Raw genomic sequence first — 25,513 nt, 5'->3', positions numbered from 1 at the left:
TTACAGTCATTTCAGAAACAGTCCACCAAAAAAACCACAGTAAAAAAGGAGAGTTCACAAATGTGAACAAATGCCTGCTGAATTGTTTGCTCCTTGGTTTTGTACACGGGTACTTCATAAGGACCCCAATACATACAAGACCTGTGGTAGCCCATGATTAATAGTTTTCAATGCTCCCTTTGGCACAGACTATTGATTCAGTAAGACAATCAAAAGTTATGACATGTGCATAAAGAAAGGTCAGTTTTACACTAATTTTGCTATCGCTCACTGTCATTCTGGAAACCGTTCAGGGCGGAGGCCTTCAGGTGTAATAGAAGAGAGAAGAAGCAATTTTAGTATCTTGTGGGTCACCTCCTTTATGGTGATCTTTACTTGAACTCATAGATTTTTACGTTCAAAATAAATAGCTTTTTTTATAGAAGGCTGCACAGCCATGCAGAAATGTCAGCAGTTTTGCTGTGCCTTTTCCTATCCATTTCAGTTCCACACATTATGAGGAAGCAAACCTGTTGAATTGCTTACAAAAATAAATATTTGCAGGACTAAAGCCCTAATGGCGCTATTCTGTAGCTGGTGCCAGGGCTCTGGGCACACTGATCGGCCTGCCTGTCCCTGCCCACCCCTGAAGGGCTCTCCCCACCCTGCCCAGGGCCCAGGACCCCATGTCAGCACCCCGGGGACCTCACCCCCTGCCCCAGCGATGCTGTGGCAGGGCCGGTCTCCAGCTCCCCACAGCCCTGCCCTGCCCGGCCATAGGCCCCGCTGAGCCCGGCCCACCCACAGGCCCATGATCCCAGCCCAGCTTTGGCCTTTCTCTCTCCCCAAGGAGGTGCCTGATTCTCAGGGCTGGGGCCTCTCAGCTGCCCTGCTCCTGGCTGGGGCGGTGGGACAGGACAGGCTGCCAGGCCCTGCCCTAATGGGGAGCCCCATATAGAACCTCCATAACACTTGGCCCTAGGGAGACCCTGGCCCATGCTGTGCCTGCGTAGTTGGATGTTTCTGTCATTCCACCTACCCACTACTAGGAAAAAAGCTGACAGGATATATTATTCTAACAAATAAAGCACTCTGGGGACCATTTGCTGGCTCTGAGGGAAGGGTAGTGGCCCTGCTGAGGTCTGTGCAATTCAGCTACCTCACCTGCTGAAATGCAGTAGCTGTACCCAAACTACCTGTTTAGGAATATTCCCCCTTGTTTCTGCTACCACCAAACCATGCATTGGTGATGTCTGGGGGAGCACTAGCTACCTGGGACCAAAGCTGCATGAGGAAACCTGCTGCAGAGCAACAATAGAGTTAAGCACATTTTTTTTCAGGCATTAATATCAATGTTATAGTCTACTTCTTGCTGGATATGAGAGTTGCATGCTCCCAAAGAAGGCAATTAAAATAAAAATACAGCCCACTAGCAACAAATGGCTAATGCAGTGATGTTAAAAGGGAATTATGAGTTGAAGCTTATAAATGTCTTCTAGAGTGCAGTACAACTAACAAACAAGAGGATAGAAGAGAAACTTTTATCTCTATCAGGCAAACTTCACCAGTCAATTCACGCAATCAGCTACTGGTTTCTCAGCATGCTGTATTCACGCATATCTTTGAATGGGCTAGCTAGTTTTTAGCTTAAGGCTTTTCTTCTCTTCCAGCCCTCAGCTTCAGCACTTCCAAAGCTTTCCGATACCTACAATTACTCCTGTCATGATCTGCTTAGAAACACTACAGAAAGAACCAGAGAAAGAGTGACTGACAGAGGAAAACACATGTCTGGACAGAGCTATAGGTAACACCTCTCTTTCTGTTAGAAGTTCTACTGCCACCATTTCTGTAAGAAATCTATCCTATATGTTGAAAGGAAAACAGCAGAGAAGTACTGGATAAGTAAATCCTGTTTTCCAGAGACTTTCTGAAGCCAACATTTCTGTTAAAAATATGCCCTCCTTTCCTTTTTACCTAAAAGGGACCCTCCCTAAAAGCCACTTGTAATCCCAGCTCCTTCTTCCATGTGGTAACCCAGGAAAGAACATTGAAGAGGCTCTTGACAATTCTGTAATTGAAATGCAATTAGTATTTGGGAATCAGAGAAAGAGTCTATCATCTGATATGTCAACTTTCATTTGTAGGCAAGCATTTTGATGCTTAACTTGTTGATTATCTTACTTGACATTTGGACTCAACAGGTAAAGATTAAAGACAAACTTTTGTTCAGGTGGGCAGAATATTGCTGTTAAAATATTTTAGAGAGGTTTAAAACTCCGTTGTGGGTCTTCATGGTTTAGTTTAGCAGGTTATGGACATTGCTGATTTCCATCCAGCCTTTTCTCAAGGAATGATAATAGGTGATTCTTTCTGTCTTTCAAAGAGGAGAAAAGCTGCAAAGTTTATTTTCACTATAACATAGGAAATTATCAAACAGAATCACAAGGCTATATGCCATCAATATGCAATATCTGTTTTGATTCTTGGCAACTTGTCAATGTTCAAAAGACAAAGTAGGGAAGAAGCATTAGGCATCACATGGACATATTTGAAAATTACTATGATCTTCGTGGGAGTGAAGTGTTCTTGCTCTTTTAATGCAAAATCACAGGGTTCAAAGGTGGAATCTAAGAGCCTACTGAAGTTGGGCATTTAACAAGTCAGATATTCTGCCAATATGCCAGAGCCTAAAAATGTAGCTAATATGATTATTATCCATACAGCTTTCCTGGAGGCTTGTAAATGTATTCATCTTTTCACATGAGCTTCTGATCATATATAATTATGTTGATTAGTGGGATATAGTAACTGTTCACCAAAGCATTATTAAAACTAAAAAGCCCAAGAAAGTTAGCCCTGGAGTGTTGTAGGCATTCAGACACTTTCTGCTTGGCTTTTAAATCTCATCTGTTTTCACTTTTTAATTTAATAGGAAGAACGAAAATGGAAGCTGTCATTAATGGGAACATGCTCAGTGTGAGGAAATACTTTTTAAAATACATACATGAATTAGGTAGGTTACAATTGGCAATGTGATGAGCCACCTCTGGGTGGAGACTTTCTTATCCTGAGCTTGTTAAGCAGGCTGGACTATATATTACCATCCTTTTCACAATGTGAAAGCAGACTGCTTCTGATACAGCTGATACTTTATGTCACAATTTTATAGCGTTCTGCCAGGGAAAATTCAACAGCTAAAGTGATAATAAGTCTTCAAGTACTATCTTCTAGTTTTGCATCCTTGCAACTGAAAAAATGATGTGGTTCATTCATCTGGACCAAAAAAAAAAAGTATTTTCTGTTGTAGGAGCCAGGAAGAAGTCTACCTGAGCTAGAAATTAAGAAAACCAAATGGGGTTGCTTCCCATAAGGCTGTTTTCAAGAAGTCAGGAAAAAGACCACAAACCATTACCTTACCTACTATTTGGCTACAGACAGGCCCAGATTTTGAAATGCCTGGAAATTTAATTCTCTCCCTGAGCTGAAGCATAACCTGTTCACCTAATTTTAAGTAGTGCAGTGATTCCACAAGAACATTTTCCTACTGTAGTAGTATCTTAGGAATATGATTAACATTTTGTTATACACAGAACTTCAAAATTTTCACAACTTTCTAAAACTTTGTCAATGTGAGGCTTCTGGTGTAAATTGTAAAAGCTACTATAACCATGGAGATATGGTCACTTATATTAGCCAAGTGCTACTGCTTGGATAAGACTTACAAAGAAGTAAAAAACCCACTTCCAGATAGTTGCTTTAATATTCCTGTCAGAGATCAGCCAACCATTTACTAAGGGATGAAATAACAAATATAAAATAGAACTCTGAATTTCACAAAGATTCATGTTTCTACTTTTTTGATTATTTATTAAAATCAGGAAAGTATTCCTATAAACAATGTTAATTGTGTATGTGTAAATCACTCTAGCTTTGAATATAGTCATACTGATAGTTAGGTGTGGCTTTCAACCTTTGATTGTCTCCTGAATTGACATTTATGTTATATGTTTGACAATGACTTTGTAGACTTCAGAATGAATTTGATAAAGACAGTAAAGTTTTGATCTAGATTTCTTTTCACTCTGAAATTCTCTGCAACCTTAAGGAAATTAATCTTAGCCTTCAGGAAATGGACTGCAAAAGTAAAATTTCTAATAGTAATTTGAATTTCTTTGTGTTAAACAGAGGAGTGGCTGTATGAGTAGCGTTCCTCATGGGGCTATCCGGGGGCTAATGCTGTTTAACATCTTCATCAGTTAGATGGCTGATGGGATGGAGTGTACCATCCTCAGGTTCACACATGACACAACGTTAGCGCAAGTAGTCGGTATGCTGCAAGGCAGGGCTGTCATTCTGAGGGACTCTGAAAAGCTGGAGGAATGCACTAACAGAAAACTCATGAAGGCCAGCAAAGACATATATTATTTTTCACTTGATGTATGACTATTTCTGGCCTAATTCTAGTCTGAGATGCATTTCTCCAGTTCATTTCATTGGAAATTCAATGGATATGTGTACAACTCCCACCAGTCTCAGACATTTATAAGGACAAACTTAGAGCTGTGTAAGAGCTTGACCTTTTTCATTTCTAAAACTTTAAATCTTTTAAACGTGAACTTTTTTTTTTCCTTTTTTTTTTTTTTCCAGTTATCTATCCCATGGATTATATTAGCGACTTTTAGGGAAACATAGTGACTTCTGTGACTAAAATGATAACTCTGAAAATTTATTTATAACTAAAAGTATACAAACCAACTTTCAGCTAGGCTAAACTGATACTTCTTTATTCATGTGAATTGAGTTGCAGTGAATTTTACCCTGTACACATTTCAAGGTCAGGAGCTTGGATTCTTTTAGGTTCAGAAACTTTAAGGTCACATACCACTATGTCTATAGTAATCCTATTAATTGAACGTGCTTCAAACCTTTCTCTGGTATATCCCTCCAGTTCTTTAAATCTGAGAGTGCCTACTTGCTTAATTTGGGATGCAATTCAGAGGAACAGCTATCCTCAGGAGACTTATGCCATTTTGACTCTTGGCAATAGCTGCCCTGTTAGTCTAATTAATTTTTCTAAAAGATAACCATGAGCAATATGCAACTTGATTTGTAAAGAATAGATCTTACCAGGCTCACTTTATTTGCTTTGTATTGCACAGAATTTTTAACTTTGTCAGTGAAGGGAAATGGCAGATGCACTGTAGTTTGATTTTAGTAAATCTTTCAAATCTCTTGCAAAATCTCACTCTCAGATTAATTTGTAGAGGCTTGGGTATGAATACCGATACATGGATTGAAAAGGGGCCGAAGAACCTTAAGTGGAGATTTTTGATAAGCAGCAAATAATAGGGCACCAAGGTGGATTCTAAGAGGCTACCCAGAAGACCGCCTGGGTCTGAATATCTTCAGCAGTTCAGAGGTGAAAATCAGCTGCAGACACCGCAATGCCCAGATGACATTTAACCAAGACGAGCTGTGAAAGGTAAGGAGTTATGTTGATTTGGCAGTCTGTGGACAGAAAAATATAAGTTGATAACACAATTGGACAGAAAATAAATAAATCAGGCTAAATTAATTTCAGGGTGCATGTTCATTTTACAGCTCAGGAAGGTAAGAAGAGCCTGTGTATAGATAGTCTAATGCTATTCATGTGGAACATTGCCTAGAGGATTGGACATTGTATTAACAAACTGTTGTGGTTTAACCCCAGCTGGCAACTAAGCACCACACAGCTGCTCTCTCACTCCCCTGCCCCCCCCCGGTGGGACGGGTGAGAGAATCAGAAGAGTAAAGGTGAGAAAACTCATGGGTTCAGATAAAGACAGTTTAATAAATAAAGCAAAAGCTGCGTGCAGAAGCAAAGCAAAACAAGGAATTAATTCACTACTTCCCATCAGCAGGCAAGTGTTCAGCCATCTCCAGGAAAGCAGGGCTCCATCATGTGTAATGGTTACTTGGGAAGACAAAACACGTTAACTACCAACATCCCCACCCTTCCTCCTTCTCCCTAAGCTTTATATGCTGAGCATGATGTCACATGGTGTGGAATGTCCCCTTGGTCAGCTGGAGTCAGCTGTCCTGGCTGTGTCCCTTCCGAGCTTCTTGTGCACCCCCAGCCCACTCGCTGGTGGGTGGTGTGAGAAGCAGAAAAGGCCTTGACTCTGTGTAAGCACTGCTCAGCAGTAATGAAAACACCCCTGTATTATCAACACTGTTTTTGTCACAAATCCAAAACACAGCCCCATAGTAGCTACTATGAAGAAAATTAATTCTATCCCAGCCAAAGCCAGCACACAAAAACAGTCATAATTTGAAAGACATTCAAAGAGAGACAACAATTAGGGCAAGGTAACAGGGGCTGATTTATAATGAAACAGTAATGGAGTTAAATATTTTAGTTTTCATCAGTATCATCCATAGAAGAAAATTAATAAAATACAAATATTTGAACTGGAAACATAATCTTGAAATAAGAACTTCTTCAAAAATATAGAACTTTATAGATAATTTCCTGTCTGAAGTTTGTGACTTATCTTGCCTCTAGTCCAGAGGAGGAACACAGGACTGAGAATTATTATTTATGGGAGATTTCTAGGTCTCTCTCTTTTTTTTTTTTTTCCCAACAAACTCTTTTAAATTTATATTTATGAACTTAGGACTATGTGGTTACAAACAAAAAAAATACTAATATGAGGTGAATTAGAGGGAAGTACAAATTGAATTATATGGATTCAAAAATGTAATCTTTGTTAGTTACAGTTGTGAGCACAAACAAATTGCTTAGAAATGTAGCAGGTGAAATCTTATTTTTAATTTACATAAGCAAACACTTTAGAAGATTGCCTCCACCAGATATGTGAAGTTTAGTCTTCCCTAAGATTAAATAAAATGCAAATATAGCTAGCTTTCATCACATTCTGTAAACATTAAAATTAAGATAGCAGGAGCAGAAAAAAATAGAATATTTATATTTTTGAACACCTTCATTTTCAACCTGAGCCTAGGATGAGTGCTATCGCACCATCATGTGTCCTGCTTGAAGGGCTTTCAAATGTAAAGAAGTATGGTAGCTCTCAAGTTTAACTGAAATACATTCTCTCTTGAGGATTCAATCACCAGTTGATTTAGTGTTGCCTATTTAATCATATTATAAACTACTTCAACAAGATGCTTGTGTAATTGCCTTCTTAGCAGAAAAGGATAAAAAGCATACCTTGCAATTTTGGTTGCATTAAACAGGATATTATAGTTCTATGAACACCAAAGGGTTTGTCAGCATTTCCATTATCAATCCCTACTTTCAAGAATTAAAAACATGTCCATAAAAGTATTCTACTGGCTGAAAATTCCCTTATAAAGTCTCATCCTGGGAACAAGCTTCCTCTCCTCCCTCTCTCCCTCCCCAGATATTTCCTTTAATTTATAATGCAATATTTTTTTGAGGGCCAAATCCACATTTTCATGTTCATCTTTATCTGCTATTTATTGCACGGCAGCTCAGTGACATAAAATTTTGTCTTTATAGAAATCACTAAGTGTATGTTTGTAGCCTGGTACTATTCATTTCCATATAAAGAAGCTGAAAAATTCAAGGGCATTTAGAAAAAGCTAAGATAATCATGAGTGAAGATGAATTGATTTAGAGTGTTGTTCAATAAGTTTATCTTCCTTAACCAGTAAGGACAAAACAAGTTATTCTTATTTGAAAAAGGAAAATTATGGGAGGCAAAAATCTCATATAATTCTTTCTATATTGGTTTATTGGTCCCAAATTCTCTTTTGCCTGATAACACAGTATAATGAATTCCGGCTCTTGCCTGCTTCAAGTATGTGAAACGGTTAAGGTGATGATTACTGCAACATTTCTTATTAGAACACAGTGTTTTCTGTTACTGTATTTATTTATTTGATTTCATTTTTAATTTATTTCAGTTATGTTCTTTTGGGGGAGTAGGAGGGGGAGTGAGGTATCAGTGAAGTGAGGAGAGAAAGAAAGAAAGAGAAGGCATCAATGACTCTTCAGAGACCCTGGAGTGAATCTTATTTGAAGGAGACACCTCACAGTCTGAGACACTTCCAGGCCTAGAAGGAAGGAATCATGAATCTTTGAAAACATTTTGTCAGCCACTGGGGAAGATCTGGCTTTCATTGGCAAAATAAGGGTGGGAACCTCCACCTCTTTTATTTGGGCTCAGAAGCAAATCTTCTTGTCAGAGTTTCTTTTTGTGAGATCTGCATTATTATTAAAAAACTAGTGGTCCCTTCCCCTGCCTTTTGGAAAGACCTCAGAAGAACCATAATATTCCTGGAATAGAATCCACTAGCCATGGATGTGAGGATTGCGTAACTCAATCAGATCCCATTGCATTTTCCTTCCCTTACATTCAGCAAATGTATCTAACAGAACTGTACTGACTTTCCTCCTAAATACATCTTAAAATGTAGCCAATTCCAGCTTTCTTGTTCAGTAATGAGTTGCTTCCTTCTTTACTTTCTCTAAGATCTTCCTGCATATACATTCCCCAGCCTATAAGCTATGACAATATCTTAAAAGAGTCTGCAATGCTAACTGACCCTTGAAATCAATTGTATACAAAGGTCTTGCAAAAGAAGGCAGCAAAACCTCTTGGTTCTGTTTGTTTAATTCCCAGCAGTCTATATGGGGTGCACACCACTCTTGAACTGTTTCTCATTCTGTAAAGATGCCTTCAAGACTTCTAACATCACCTTTGAATTAGTGCATAAATATTCATATAGTACAAACTATCCTCAGAAAAGTTACTTCAATATATTCTCCAAGTTCCTCTAAGACCAAACAGGGGTTGAAGAATATCTTCTGTTCTCCCACTCTGCTCCCCCTAAATTCAGAAAGTGTTTGGCTTTGGTACAAAGCCACTCAGTAAAATATCATATCTGACTGATTTGTTATTTTTCAGCTGGGGAACCTTCTGTATGCTCAGATCCCAGACCCAATTTGGTCTGTTTTTGAAGTTGTTCGAGGTCACTGACTTTTGTAGTTCTCTATTGCAAAAATAAATTTTCTTTTAATTTAAGTGGAGGACCTACATCCCTTTTTTCCTTCTCCCAAAGCAAAGCTTAACAGATGAAAACTGTTATGACTCATCTGGGTGGTGCAGAGAGCTATAACCTTGCTTACAATAGGCTCTGCATTCCTCTTTCTGACAGCTGGGTGGCCAGCTCATGAAACAAGAAAATATTGGATGTAATCCTTACTCTGACCATCTGAATTCCTAGAGCCTGCCCATTCATTCCTAGTGTAAGGTAAAGGGTGTGGTTTTTGTTTGATTCATGTGGGGTTTTTTTTGCTTTGTTTGTTTGTGTGTTGTTGGGTTTTTTTGGGGGGTGGGGGTTATGTCAGTTTGATTTTCGTGGATTTCCTGTAATGATTTACACAGCAGGAGCTTCATGTTCTGGACAGTCCTACCACCACTGCTCAAGACTGGTCAGTTTTCTGTTCTTGAGATTCATGGAGATGCAGGTACAAGCAAAAGTATCTCTGCAGCTTGCTGACCTTCTTTTTCTCTGTTCCATGCAGGTTCCTTCTTACCTTTTTGTGCCAACCTGTATAATCAGTAAGAAGATTCCTTCATACAGGAATGGGGGCACCCATCCATTGGTTATCCATTCAAAGGTGTACCATAGTTATCTTTGTAGAGAGAGAACTCTCTTTGTCTGTGCCCTGGCAGAAAATTTGGCTAAAATAAGCCAGTCCGAGAATGCGATATTTTGTTTGGAGGTTTCCAAAACTGCCTAGTCAAAATACTGGTACAATTACCTGCAGCTCCATAGACTCTACATCACATGCACGAACAGTGCTGACAGAAAGAAAAAGAAAGTGGAACATCCAGTGAATTGCCTTCTGTTCTTAAATGATATGAGGCCATGGTAGGAAATTTTTGTTACACTGGATTTCATTTCCATAACAAAGATAGGCTAAGGTGGCTTAGACATTTTTCAACATTCCCTTCTAGATGGCAATCATAAATATGAAGACAACTTTGTGAGCAAGAACTTCTTCTGAAAAGATAGCCTGATGAAGTACATTTTATGATACTTTTTAGTACTCCATGGCCCACCATACAAAGGGGAGAACTATGCTTTTCTCAGCATTATTGTCATATTTAATGAGTAAGAGTCACACAGTATGTGATTAAAATCTTTTATAAAAAAATTTGTCTTGGATCTTAGTCCTAAAGTGACATTTATGGAAACAACTTGATCCCTTTCCCCAGTTTCTACCTGCAGATGTTAGTACTCAAATCTTTATGAAACAATACTGATGATACTATTACTTTAAATAAGCAATGATAATGTCCTTACGCATTCTTATGTACTATTTCACAACATTTTAAACACAATGCGTCTGACATGTAGTCTATCTACTTGGACCCTACAACATTCTTAGCACTGTGGCTTCTACAGTTGTAGCTGTGTTATTTCATCCACACGTACTGCTATGAGGACAGAAAACTGTGAGGTAAGGGGATTAAAAATGTTGTGTTCATTGAAGACCTGACGTAAGATGGGACAAGAATGTGGATTAGCTGGGGACTTTACTCAGTGCCCTTCCCCAAAATCAGTGCCCTTCCTCAAAAGATGGAGCTGTTGAAACAATTTTTGCAATAAGTTACATCATGAAACTAACCTCTGCAGCCTGCAAGCCAACAGAACATATGGCCTATTGAATTTAACGTGAGTCTTGTAGCTGAAAAACCTACACAGAGCTTTGAAAATTTACTGCTGCATGTCTGACTTCTATTCATAAAAGAAAGGTTAGAATTAAAGTTAATTTCCTAGTATACATATGTCCATAAGAATCCTCAGTAATGTGTAGTTTACAAGTTAGAACTTGTAGGTCCAAAGTCTGCAAGCCAGCAAGGAAAACAATTGCTTACAAACCTCATGTCAGAAATCTGCACAGTAGCCAAAAACACCTGCTTTATATGCTGTGTGCTCTCCTTGCTTGAGACATAAAACTAGTCTCACACTGAAGAGTCATAAACTCCAAAAGTAAAACAAAATGGTTGTAGTCTGAGGAAGTCTGTGAAAAGTTGAAGTATACATGTACTGCCCTGGAAAAGCCACGTCTGGCAATGGAAAAAATAATAGAGGAAAGTTAGATCTTCTGTCAGTAGCGCTAAGTAATTGTTGCAAGAAATCCATAGTTCAGGATGGCAAAATGTAAATTCTGCTGTGGGTGATTAAGCAGGCAGAGGCCATCTACAAACAGCATAAGGACTGTGGCCTTCCACTCAGGCTGTGAAGGGTTCAGAAAAACTGTGTTTCTACAAACCAAGCCCTTTCTCCTTCACCTTTCCCACCACAAAGGATGCCCTGCATTTAACCCTACAGGTTTCAAATGTCTTACCACAGGTATCACAGCTGTCAGGTAGTGCATTAATAAAGACGGATTTTAAATACCCATGTCTTGGGGCATGTAGGGCATGGGTGAAGTTCTTGTTTTATCAGAGAATTACACAGAACTATCTATGTCATTAATAATAATTTCTCCATTTCAGAATTTTTCAGGTTGGTGTGTTTGGTTTTGGTGGTTTTTTTTTGTTTTGTTTTGTTTTTTTTTTTCTGGAAGAAGCTCCTTTCACTCCTTGAAAATAAACAGCAAACAAAACAAATGGTCTAATGAAATTTATAAATTCTTTCCTTAGAAGTCAGCATATTTAAACTGGTGGAAAAGCTGTGTCAGTAACTGCTTTTAAGGATGAGAAGAATACAACTCAATTGATTAGCACTTTTGTCTTCTGTCCGTCACTTAAATTTTCTTTTGTTTCACTTTTAAAATTACAAAATGCCTAGGTTTACTCATCTATCTCTGCTGGGTGACGTGTTGTGTAGAGACAGGAGGAAGGATGAGTGTGTTCTGAAGTCTGTGAGAGGTTAGTAGTCAAAGTTACTGTTTATATTAACATTAATGGGAATCACAGATATAAATTTCTGCGTGTTGAGATAACACAAGCCTAATGAGAATGAAAATAATATGTTCCCTGAGCTCTCAGTGTATTCCCCAACAAAACACCCACCCCAAAGGATTTTCCTTCCATTTTGCAAGTAATTTTTTTCAAATTGAAGTAAGTGTTTTAAAATATTTAAAACCTGAAATGCTAACTCTCTTTCTTCTTGTTTGCCTGATACTTAGGCACTTGGAATTTAATTTCCAAATATTGAATTTTCTCTATCTTAACCACTCCAGAAAAGATTACTAGACTTACAAAGCTTTCTTTCCCCCATGAAACAAACAAACAAAAAAATCAAGAATTTTTGAACATGTATATTAGAAAATAATTATCATTCTTTTGAATGCTATAAAAGGTATTTAATTTGTGGGTACTTTAACATATAATTGTGCTGCTTGACTATAAAAACTTCAGAATTTATATAAATGTACATTTTTTATCCTCCATGATACAAATCATTTTTCCAGATATGTAAAAATTGAGCACACTATCAATGCATTTTTTCTCCAGAGTTCTTCCTAAACCTTATTGGAAAAGGAAAGAAATAGTCCACTAATTTATTTTTAAGGTGGAAAATTAAAATTTGTGAGCTCTTTAGAGCAGGAAGGAAATATTTTCATTTGTAACACCTTCTTTATTAGGGCGTTTGGGTATTATAGCAAGATAAATACAAAAAAGATAATGCAAAGGATGACAGCATTTTGCTGGAGGCAACTACATATTATTGCTGTGGAAGGAGTGATTATCAGAAATGTGAATGCATGTATGCATTCTCTATTTTAAAATAAAGGTTTTGTAGTGAATTTTGAAGTGTATATTCATTAAAACATAGCAAGTGTTGGAGATAAGTGTATAGATTTTGCAAAGGGAGAAGAAATTAATTGATGTGTTCCTTTTTTTTATGTTCTCCCTTCCTCTTTGCCTGTTGTCTGCTTGCAAAATGATAGTCAGAAGTTTGTAAATACAAAGAAAAAAAACAAAATGTTGCCTCCAGAGCTCTCATCAAAGACTAGCTCACACCAAATATTCTAATGAGAGGTAAATGAACAATGAATTAAAACATGATAACAAATATGTGATGAACTAAGGACAGCATAAATCAATAATTACACTCAAGCTCTGTGGAAATTATACTGTCCTAGATTCTAGCAGGAGACAATTTGCTGCAGTATTTTGTGAACAGAGCTATCCTGTGGGATCAGGCTGCAGAGGACATTTCAGTGGGAGGAAGAGAGCGGTAGGAAGAGCAGTATGATTCATGTTCAGCATCTCAAGTGGAGGATAGAGCACAAGGATTGAATAATGAAACAAAGACGAGATATTCAGCATGCCAGGAAGGTTTCTGTTAGAGAGCTGTTAGAATTATTTAAAAAGGTTAGTCTATGAATAAACATGCTTCATCAAGGTCTCTTACACATGCAAAGGGAGATGCTAATGAATAATAAAAGAGTAATGGGGACTGGCGAAGAAATTAATGTTAATCTTATCCAAAGCAGATACAAATTAATATTGGAGAAACATTTTTGTAATCACTTCTCAAGGCAAAAATTCAATTAATGTGACTGAATCAATATTTCAAATCTCAGTCCCTTGAAAGTATACTTGTCTCTCTTCATATCAGCATGCTCTCCTGTGTGATCAGCCTGTGCTATTCAAGTCAATACTCGGGGAGACTTCTTAATGGTCTATTTTTGAGAAATTTGGTCCAGTTCTATAAAGTACAATGCTGTATTTCAAAGTTGCCTTGGGGTACCTTTCTGTTAGGAGTGCTCAGTTTACATAGGGTAATTACTGTATAGAAAATAGATATTTGAGCCAAGGATAGTTTTGCCTTAAGCTTCAAGCCTTTTTGCGTTTAATTTTTTTCTCCTAAAGATTAGCTAATACCCTCTCTTTGCACAGCATGACATGTCGGTATATATGACATTATATATGACTATGTACTGAAAACATCCTTTATAACAGCTAAAAAGACCTAGGACAGAAAAGAGAAAAACAAAACCCAGAATAAAAGAAAGCAAAACTCTTCACTTTACCAAAATTAAAAACTGACTCTTCAGAAGAAACAACTGTATTTACCTCAACTTTATTGCAGCATGGGTAACTTTATACATCTTTGACAGGCAACTTCCCTCCTTGCTTATAAAGGAACTTGAACAGCAAAGACATCTTTGCAAAGATCACAGGAATTACGAGCTTACTGGTGCACTTCAAAAAATAATACAAAGTATCACAAAGTGGTTCCTGGTTTCCATTACTTCGTCTTTTCTCTCCTCATTGGTAAAGCCACTAGGTAAGTTTTTTTCACGCTGTAAGTGATCTTTCTCATGTACTATACAATATAAAAGCCTGTCATATTTTGTTTAAGGTGTCAGGGAATTGAGTAAAGTTTATGAAACTAAATGGAGTCTTCGAATAATAGTTTTGCATTTCTGGTAGATTGTGCTGTGTATGTTGTAATGCCTTGACAGGTTTACACAATCAGAGGTTCTAAAGCCACCATCCTGTGATAGATTGGGGTTGTTTGAAGCATGGTGTGCTTGAAAAATAGGCTTGTGTGCTCTTGTTTTCAAAACCAAATGGTGACCCACTCAGAATCATCCTATTAAAATAACTTCATGGACAATCTCATTTCTGTACTTTTAATAGCTAGAATATCATTCCCATAATGAAAGAAACATGAAATGGTTTCCATGCTGAATGAGCTCCCTAGAGATTCTGGGATTTGTCTCATTATATAAAGCTTTTCCATCACCATTGCAATGCCTCTTCTCATCTTTGCTTCTCATCTGAGTGGAGAAATTTCTGTCAACAGCTTTAGTCTGACTAAACTGGCATAACACTGAAAGGGGGATGTGCAGCAGATAAGATTACTTTTTCCCATTTATGTAGAAAATTATACACAGTGTCCCTGCTTTAAAAAGGATTACTATATGATGTGGACAGCATTCTGCTCTCTCATTAGAAAAGACAGACTACAATTTTATTTCTCTAAATAAGTCTGGGTTAGGCGAGGAGATCAGTAATTTCAGTGCTCCTGTATTCACAATGGAAAAGAAATCATCACTGGTGTATTCTTATCAGAAGCCTTAGGTAACTTCAGCATTCAGTACTGATCAGAATAAGTCCTTGCATTCTGCAACCTACCATACGCCTCAATAATTTTATATGCAGGAAGGAATAGCAAAATAATGAAGTAAAACGTTATTAATATAATACTACTGAGGGGAAGACTTCACAAAAAATTCAAACAAAACCCAACCCACAAAAAACCTGGGGACTTTAGAGACAAATCTTCCCCAAATATGCCTTGAATTTTCCTCTTTCTTCCCCACTTTCTGCCCCAGTTTTTAAGCAGTTTAAAGGTGAGGTCTGATGAAGGTTTTATTCCAGCATATTCCAGAGACTAGGACGTGATGTTGGAAACAGCTCCTGGAGATATGTGGCCAACCATAGATGATCCAAGGGGGATTCCCAGGCTCAGAAACAAGCCATGAAGCATAAACTTCCTTGAAAAAGGGCCAAAAAGACAGATGCTACCTACACCTCCTGCCTTTTCTAGGTTTCTATACCTCTGTGAAACTAAATTAAGGCAAGTATGAGATTGTGGGTTTGTGTCTATGTCAGCCTGTCTGGACAGGCTGAATCAATGGGCTGAGGCCAATTGTATGAGGTTCAACAAGGCCAAGTGCTGGGTCTTGCACTTGGGTCACAACAGTCCCATGCAATGCTACAGGCTGGGGTAGAGTAGCTGGAAAGCTGCCTGTTGGAGAAGGACCTGGGGGTGCTGGTTGACAGCCAGATGAACATGAGCCAGCAGTGTGCTCAGGTGGCCAAGAAGGCCAACAGCATCTGGCTTGTATCAGAATAGTGTGGCCAGCAGGAGTAGGGAGGTGATCGTGCCCCTGTACTTGGCACTGGTGAGGCCACACTTTGAATATTGTGTTCAGTTTTGGTCCCCTCACTATAAGAGGGACATTGAGTTGCTGGAGCGTGTCCAGAGAGGGTCAACGAAGCTGGGGAAGGGTCTGGAGAACAAGTCTTATGAGGATCAGCTGAGGGAACTGGGGTTGTTTAGTGTGGAGAAGGGGAGGCTGAGGGGAGACCTTATTGCTCTCTACAACTACCTGAAAGGAGGTTGTAGTGAGGGGGGTGTTGGTCTCTCCTCCCAAGTCACTAGTGATAAGTAGAGAGGAAATGGCCTCAAGTTGCATCAGGGGAGGTTTAGATTGGATATTAGAAAAAAAATTATTTACTGAAATAGTGGTCAAGCATTGGAACAGGCTGCCCAGTGAGATGGTAGAGTCACCATCCCTGGAGGTGTTAAAAAAAATGTGTAGACATGGCACTTTGGGACATGGTTTAGGAGGCATGGTAGTGTTGGGTTGACGGTTGGGCTTGATGATCTTAGAAGTCTTTTCCAACCTTAATGGTTCTATAGCAGTAGGGTTTTGTATTTTCACTGCATAGAAGAAGCCAAAAGATATATTGGCAGGCTAATTTTCTACAGACCACAACATAAATTAGGCAACTAAAATCAAGTGCTAAACCACATAACTCAGAAAAGCTTTAGTTTTCTATTGGATCTAGCTCTGAAGTCCCTGATTTATTGATTCAAGTTTCAACCCTAGGTCATTTTCCTTGCCTTTTAGTGAATGGAATGGAATAGTATGGAGTGTGGTTCCTTCCTGTCTCTGGGAACAGTATTGGTGGATCAGATTTTCCTGGCACCAAAGACACTTTAAAGCAATGTAACCACATTTCTGATGACACTTCCAGCTCAGGGACAATGTCATGCTGTGTCAGTGCAGAGGAATAACAAAAGACTTATAAAGGTGGAAGTGGATTGGGAGGCGGAAAAAAAAAATTATAACTCAAACAATTTTTTATTTGAAACAGATGCAACCGTCGGCCTTTAGCAATTGGTGTTAAATTTAAAGGGAGTTTAGAATCTAACACATCAGAATCCAATATTACCAAAATTTAGTGCCATATTAAGGTATGCTACTCAGAAACCCATTCTGAATTTTAATATGTCTTCTTTTTCTTTGCTGAGAATGCTGCTATGTCTTTCACACAACTGCACTATTCTTCAGCCATTGTGTTATATCATACTATTGCGTACTAAATTCCCATTTGGCTACTAAGGACAGCTTGCCCTAAGACATTTCCACAGCAATTATTATGAAGTCACTAGCAGAGTCCTCATATAAACATAGCAATTAATTCTATTTGGAACAATGACAAAATCATTTGGAAATGCCTGAAAGAGGATAATATAGAAATAACTTATTTGTAATAATATCACATTTTATAGGCCTCTTTGCAATACTGTGTAACCAGTTTGCTCTGGTAATTTCACATAAACAATACTATCAAATATTACTCAGTGAGTCTAGGCCCTGACTGCAGTTAACCAGATCAAGCAATATGATGCCCTGGAGATGTAAGCTTTTTCCTAGTACTGTGAATTTGTTACTCAGGGCGGGGGGGAGGGGGGAACCCAAACCGTAATCAAACCAACAAGCCAACACAAACCCTCAAAACAAAACCCCAAATAAAGAAACAAAAGAAAACCAAAAAAGAGGGAAGAAAAATTACTCTTCATAGAACATATTATAATGTCACCTAAAATATGAGTGGGAGATATGCTAAGACTATTTCTATCACCAAAAAGGGTAATTTGCCTGGCTTACTCTAGCTATATTAAATGTTAGGAGATATCTGCCTGGAAGAAGGAAATAAGGACAAACATAAAGCAGTGTTTTTTCAGTTCTTTGAGAATTTGTCTTGATTTTCCTGTGTCCGTCTGCCCCTCTGGGCTGGCTGCACAATATTGATAATCCTGAGGAAGACAGTGAGAGATGACTGGCTTTGCATGTTTTCAGAAATTGCAATTAATTTTCATCTTGCTATCCTGTTTGAACTGGACAATAGCAAGCTATTTATAATACTTGTCAGGCCCTTTTGACTCTTTGCAACTCCCCAAGAGACTGCAATTCAATAACTTAAGGTACCCCCTTTCCTTATACACTCAATGAAAGTACCTTCAAGAGCTTGCAAAGGGTGATGTAGTTCACTGGGAGAGCATGCTGGAAACTCATCACCTGTTTTTTGAGCCAGTGGTGTAGAATCCCTTCATTATTTTTACACAGAAACAGACATTTTGATCATGTGATTCTATACAATCCACGTGTCTAAAGTAGGAGAACTTAATTACACTTGTAATGATACGTTTCTCTTAATAACTGTAGGGGGAATGTAGATAGATAGCTCAGTAGACGTCTTTTTGTAAGCATTTGAAGTTAGTACAGACAACTCCAACATGTGGTATGTTTTCCTGCAAATTATGAGCAAAGTGGCTTCTTCTTTACTGCGATCGCTAAATGCAGGTCACCAGAAGCAACTTCTTCATTCTATTAACTGTTTAGTTAACTTATCTAAGCATCTTTGTGAGACTGGTTTAACCTTTCAGAGCTCTATGCTTAATGTGGTAATATGTTTGCACCTTGAATTAGATGTCTGTATTAATCCATTTGTTTGCAAATTGCACAAAGACCTAGAAAACTTTAATGACAATATCAGAAAACTACAATGGCCAACATTTTAAATGTTATGCATCAAAGTTACACAAAGATGCCAATTGGGGCTTTCAAACATAGCAAATTAGATGGCTAACTCCATTAGATTTAGTGGGAATTAGGTATTAAGGGAGTATGGAGAAATCCCACTTGGCAGATTGTAATGATAAATACATAATTGCAACACTAGAAAAAACGCTAATAGAAATATATACTAAAAAATGGAAATTCTAAAATAAGGAAAATAAATGGTTACAACTAAAACATAATGGCTATATTAGTTCAAACCAAAGGTCTTTCTTACTGCATTATCTTGTCTCCTACTATAACAACAGCAGAGGTAAGCTTCTTAAATATATTCCTCCAGCTCCCATCAATTACTACTGAAGGATTTTTTGAGCCAGAGAAGATATCTTAATATTTGATAGCTCTTGATGTCGGCTTTTCTTTCCTCCCTTCCCCTCCCCCAGTCATGGATTTGTCTGCTCTCTTATTGAACTCCTGTGAATGTTTAGCATACACGATGTCTGGCGGAACACAGTTCCAAAGTTTAATTAGCCATACTATGAAAAACTCCTTTGCTCTAACCTCCTGTGCTAGTTTTGTTTAAGATTCTTCAGATCTTATATTGGAAGAGACAATGAAAAAATCATTCTGAGTTTATCTTCTTCAAGCTGTTCAGGAATTTGCAGACCTTTATTGTATTTTCCTTCAGTCATCTATTTTCCAGGCTGAAGAACCCCACATTTTGATCATCCTTGTTCCTTTTCTCCATTTTCTAGTTCTGTTATATTCTTTTTAAGATGGGAGACTCACACAGCACACAGTATTAAAGATAAAAGCATAAAATGGATTTATACAGTGGCATAACAATGCTCTGTTTTGTTCTGTATTTCTTTCCCAATAATTCCTACCATCTGATTTGGGTTTTTTTTGACTGCTACTGAGCATTAACTTGACATTTTCATAGAACTATATACAATAATACAAGATGTATTTCCTGAGTAGTAACAGCTATCTCAGAGCCCGTCATTCTGTAAGTTTTAGATTGTTTGTTCTCATGTGCATCACTTTACATTTATCTACACAGAATTTATTAGATTAGATTACACTGATTAGAAATGTGAAGCAAATGTTCAGTGATAGATGAAAAAAGATGAAAATATAGCTTAGCTGAATGATAGTGGGCTGTATGGATATTGAAAATTGTGAGGGTTAGAGGAGGACTTAGGCAATCTGACATGTGGTTTACGTGAGATTCTTCCTTCGCTTATAAATATGTGCTCAAAAGTATTTACTACAAGGGACTGTAGTTAGGAGCAATTACAAATTAAGACCGGATAATACCCTATGTATTAGCACAGGGTTGTGTGTCTTTACAGATGTTTGTGTATGTAAAACTCCCATAGCATTAGAGCATTAGGCTATTGATTGACTTCTTAAGTTAAGTCTGCCACCCTTTAAACATGATCAAAAGTGATTTTGATGAGTTTACTTTATGTGAAAAGCGCAAGCCAATATGAGTGAGAAAAAAACAACTGAGCCAAAAGGAAGTTCCAGATTCACCTCTCCATGGGCCATTTCAAACTGGACTGGACATTAGAAGGCAATAAAAATTGATTATAATAAATGATTTTTACTAGCTCTGGGACAATCTGGGTGACCTAATTGACATTTTCTGTGTCTAATTTATGCCTTTCTGTGAATCATCAGACTGGTATATCCAAGATGGCAGATCCTTCCAGTTTCTCTGAGACAAGCTGTATTTATTAAGATTCCATGCAAAGATTGGCAGAAAATCTGTCATTGTAGCAGCATACGAAGCACAATCTGCATTTTTGGCTTTAGAAGAGATGAAGTTCAACTTACAATACAGATATAAATTGAATTTATACAATGCTGCCCATAAAAAGTATCTCAAAGCACTTTTTATTAAAAATACCTCAGACAGAAACTTAGAATGGTACTGAACTTGAAATTGAGAATTAAGTCTTAAAATTAAATTTAAAAGATCTTTTTTCCCCTGTTAATGTTAGCTGTGCTAACATTACTGTTCTGATGTCTGATGGAAGTGAATCCCAAAGTCAAGGAGTGTAAAATGCAAAAGGCAAAACCAGTATTGAAAGTGTTTAGGCTAAACTAAGGGTCAGTTGGCAACCCCTGTGCAGAAAACCTCAGTACAATGCAGAGGAGAGTACCGATTCCTATAATAGAAAATGATGAAAAACTAAGGCCATGAATTGCTTTAAAAAGTAATAGGATAGTTTGAGGAAGCAGAGAGGGCAAAAAGCAAATGGGAAGGGATCAAGGAAAAAGCTACCTAGAATGAAATCAAACCAGGAGAAGTCAACAGCACCCTTAAGGTATTTTTAGCTTGAATGGAACAGAATAGGAAAATATTATTTATTCTTTTCACCCCTTCCTCCCATCTTCAGGACGTGATAATTGAAAGTAAAAGAATTTACTAATTTCTTCTTAAAACAGCTGAGGCTGTAATGATAAACAGACAAATGTTTCCTAGTTAGGTGGGTGACATCGAAGTATGAACATTAGCTAATAAAAAGAGAACTAAAAGGGAAAAAAAGATATGGGGATGGATGAGATAGATACTGAGAAAGCAGAACTGTGTGAAGTCCTAAGGAAAGCTTTCATTTGGACCAGTAAAATAGTTTGGCTTCTACAACTATAACTCATTTAAAATTACTAGACTATTTCTCTCCAGCAGTTGATACTGGCAGGGCAGCAGCACCTATGAAAACTGACATATTTTGACTATATAGATCACTGCAATGGTCTATTAAGAAAGCAGTACAGAGAAGAGTACATGTATGCTCACCATCTGTGTGTGTTTTCATGTCCTGTCTAAAGCTTGTGAGCAAACTGATGTGATAGTGAGTTTAGAAAAACTTGTGTTATTTTTCATAACTTAGCTTGAGCTAGGCAGTTTATTTTTAAGGCAAGAATTGACTTTGTGTCAACAGACATTTAGATTTATGTTCTGAATCTGACTTCTTCAGGATGTGGCTTTGCACCACAGTCTATGCGTGCACTTTGCTTTGGATCTGAAATAAACTTGCCAACAGGTTTCTGAATGAAGCATGAGGAACATATGCTAGGGACAATAATCTGAGCACTGCTACTGGTGGACAGGGTTTGAAGGTAAGGAAATCAGGGAGAAAGAGAGATAATTTTTAAGGCAAATGTGTCAGAAGTTATAAAGGTTTCTGTAAAATCCTTTCAAGCTGCTGCTGCTGCTTAGCATCACTGAAAATCAGATAACTTTTTATATAGTTGTCTAAATATGGATTTAGGTAATGATTTTGGTTTTTTTACACACCCCAGGTTCATAGTGTGATTAAGCAGCTGAATGCTTAGATATAATGTATACACTGTATACATGCATAAATAATTTTCTATGAGAAATCTGTCTGAACAACAGTGTAAAAAATACATAATGGACAGGATGGGCAGGAGGTGTTCAGTTTAGCCCACATCTGCAAACTGTAGTGGATTGAGCATGTTGATTATCAGTCTGCTTCACTACAGTGTCATGAAAGAATTGGGAAGGCAAATGTACTTTAGTGACAGGTCAGTCTTTCCTTTGATTCTTTGCATATGACCCTATTATTAACCTGTATGATTTGTACATTTGACTCTCTGAAAATATATAACATTTTGCCAGGCAAAATGTAAAAGAAAGAGTAATCCTACAAAAAAAAATAAAAAAGGAAATGAGGGTTTGAGTCTTTCTAGACTCAAACTCTCACATGTTGCTAGAATGGGATCTAAATACCCAGCTGGTTAATCAATAAGACTAAACACTAGATGCTTACCTTACTTTTAGACATGCAGGAAGGGAAAATTGTAGGCCACTAGGGGTAGATTTTTTTGGGGGGGAAAACCCCACAAAAAAACCCACCAAAATTCCTTTTATATTAACGAAGTCTCTAACAAGCAGTGTAGATACCACTGTGTTGTCTCTGCGAGTGGAAGCAAACCAGCTTCATCAATTCAGTAGCTCTGAGTACTTCTGGACTGTATTGTGTGCTCACCCTCATTCCTGTGGAACCAGCCCGGGTATCTATCACAGCCCTGAGAGAAATTACACATGGAAATTTTGTCCATTCAACTAAAACCTTTTTTTCCTCTGAACAGGATGACCTCATCTGCTCTATACATTGGGAAGATTCCCTGTATCATGCTATACCTTAATGTACCCAGATGTTTTCTGGAAGGGTGTTAGATGGCATATGCCAAATATTTGGCTGGCAGTTGGATTACAGTTAAACAGTATGGACACTCATGTCCCATGTTCAGCCTTGAATTCATGAGCTGCCCAAATTGGACCTACTGTAGTAGAGATAGTAACAGCGTGCACATGCCTGTAGGGCACAGAAACAGTTTTAATGCTCTCTCTGACTTAGCCACATATGTGCCATCTCTATAGCACCATAAGTGCCCACAGGAGTCTTCAAATTATCAACCTAAACACCTCCACCTTAAGCTAAACTCAATCTAGAGAAATGAATATTATCATTATGCAGTCTGTCTCCCTACTATAACAAGTAATAAGTAATTTTTAAGGGATTTGAGAAAAACAGGAAGAAAATTGGAGATCACTTGGATACTGTGTGAGGCCAAATATAGTATAAAGATCCCCTACAAGATGAGAACAATAGTAAACTGTAATAACATATGGAAGAACACTTATGTTCATGCACAGACACTACACACTTTAGAAAAAAATATTAAATAGTCTGTGCTACCACATAGCTGTGAAATGGGAGCTGAGAGTTAAGACCTGACCAGCGTTTGTCTGTTTAGGTAAGATACACTGTACCAGTACCCTGCAGAATTAGGAGATATTGATGGATTATTCCTCCACACAATATGTATTCTGTATACCTATGACAGCTTTACGTTCCAGTTATACCATCAGTTTATCACTCAAAATCTATATCAACTCTTTTTACTGTAGTTTTCTGGATAATGTAGACATACCCTCTGTAATTTATTTAAATGGGGCATTGCTTCATAAGATCTTGCAGTGTTGTTCAGAAAAAAATACATTAAACATTTAAACTAACTAAATAGATCTCCTCTATCTATCAGTTCAGATATATTGAGCTTATCTAAGATGGCAAAAGAGAGAATCTAAAAATATTTGAAAGTCACGTTTAGTGACACATAATTAAAAGTAAAACAATTTGAATTATGGCATAAACAGTACAAACAATATAGCACCCTGCTTTAAAATACCATAAACCAAACGCTTTCCTTCAACTAAAGAGGGAAATATGTGTTTTGTATTAAATAATAGAATTCAAGCTAGCAACTTTCATTCAAATTTTACCCTGGTATGTAAATAAAGTATACAGCACTGATAACAGCCACAACCTATTACAGTATGCTCTGAAACTGGCAAGGTGTTCAATCATAAGGTCAATATGAGCAAAAGGAAGTCTGGAAAGATAAAAGTTCTCTGCTGAGACTGGTAGTTGGCCGGATGCTGGGGTTTAGGGAAGCTGCTTCAGTTTCTGTAAATGGGAAAAGTAACTTTAGGGTCAATGAATTACTCCCTTAGAGGAAAGTCAGCCCTGTTAACGTTGTGTTTGTTAAGTCCCAAAGCACGACAGCCACTCGGGTCTCAGTAAAGGTATTGCCTGGCATACAAGAAGTGCATTTTGACTGCATTCCCTTTTTCTGTTGTGCAAAAATGCAGCTGGCAGTACAAGTGAAGCACATTCCCACCTCTCCACCAGAGATTACCTCCAATCAACTTGTGCTCAAGCAGGACATGGCTGGGTTATTTCCTGATGATGACGGGAATGTAGCTCAAGATGAACACACATTTTTAGGGGACTAATATACAAGGAGATGAACCCTTCTCAAGAGGAGGTTAGTAAGTGTTTAATTGGAGAACTGATGTTTCTCATACTGTAAAGAATTGTTCCACAGAGTTTGTCAAGAAACACCATTCTGGAACAACAAACCAGCTCTAGAAAGGTGCTGCTTAACTAGCACGCTGTAAGTGACCCACCTCCAGTGTGACAGGGTGCCTGAGTGATTAGTTGAATATCTTGGACAATGAATAATGGAAATTTATGTGAGAGTATGACAAATATACAATTGGGGGAAAATGAGGCATACTTGAAAGAATTTTTATCAGCATTTTAATATAAAAACTTCTCTCACTTCTGCTTTTTAAATTTAAGAAGAGTACTTTGGAGTGCCTTTTCTCTTCACTGATTGTGGGTGTGACATAGTTGTCACGTCCAGAGAACATGAGTGGAGCTGGAAGTATGCTGAAAACATTATTTTATCCAAGGTAGTAAGAATGAAAGGAAACTGAAGAGCTGAAGAAGGCTTATGACACTGGAAGACAGGTCAGTAGAATAATAGGAGCAGAGAAGGACAACAAGGTGTGGAATAACATCTGCAAGAGGGAGACATAAGTAGCCTGGGACTCTTCAGCATGAAAAGGAGCTGAGTTAGAGTCATGAGAGGCATGGAGGGGACCATGGAGGTAGACCTGCTCCTTGCCTCTTCCAACACAAAAGGCAGAAGTCATTAAGTACAGCTATGAGGACTAAGTTTCAAATAAAAAGAGAAAACAGGTAAAATCCCTAAGGATCTAATTCTTCAATAGTGACAATAAAACAATATTGTGGATGCAAGAAATTTATCCAGGTTCAAAGGGAAACTGAGCAAGTGCTTGGAATAGAGATCCATTGGGGGTTACTAGAAAGACAAACACCAACAGCCTAAAATAGAAGAACATCATAAGAAAACACACACATATACTCAGTCTTACCTAGACATGCATCTGTGATCTGCCTGGAGACAGGGGACTGGGCTAGATAAACCTCTGGGCTAAGTTAGTGTAGCCATTCTTCTGAATGGCAGTAGTGCTTAATGACAGGATGAGGGGCAATAGGCACAAGTTGGAACGCAGGAATA

Source organism: Phalacrocorax carbo, chromosome 1, assembly GCF_963921805.1.
Source record: "Phalacrocorax carbo chromosome 1, bPhaCar2.1, whole genome shotgun sequence".
Classification (NCBI taxonomy): Eukaryota; Metazoa; Chordata; class Aves; order Suliformes; family Phalacrocoracidae; genus Phalacrocorax; species Phalacrocorax carbo.
Note: the sequence above shows the minus strand (reverse complement) of the source record.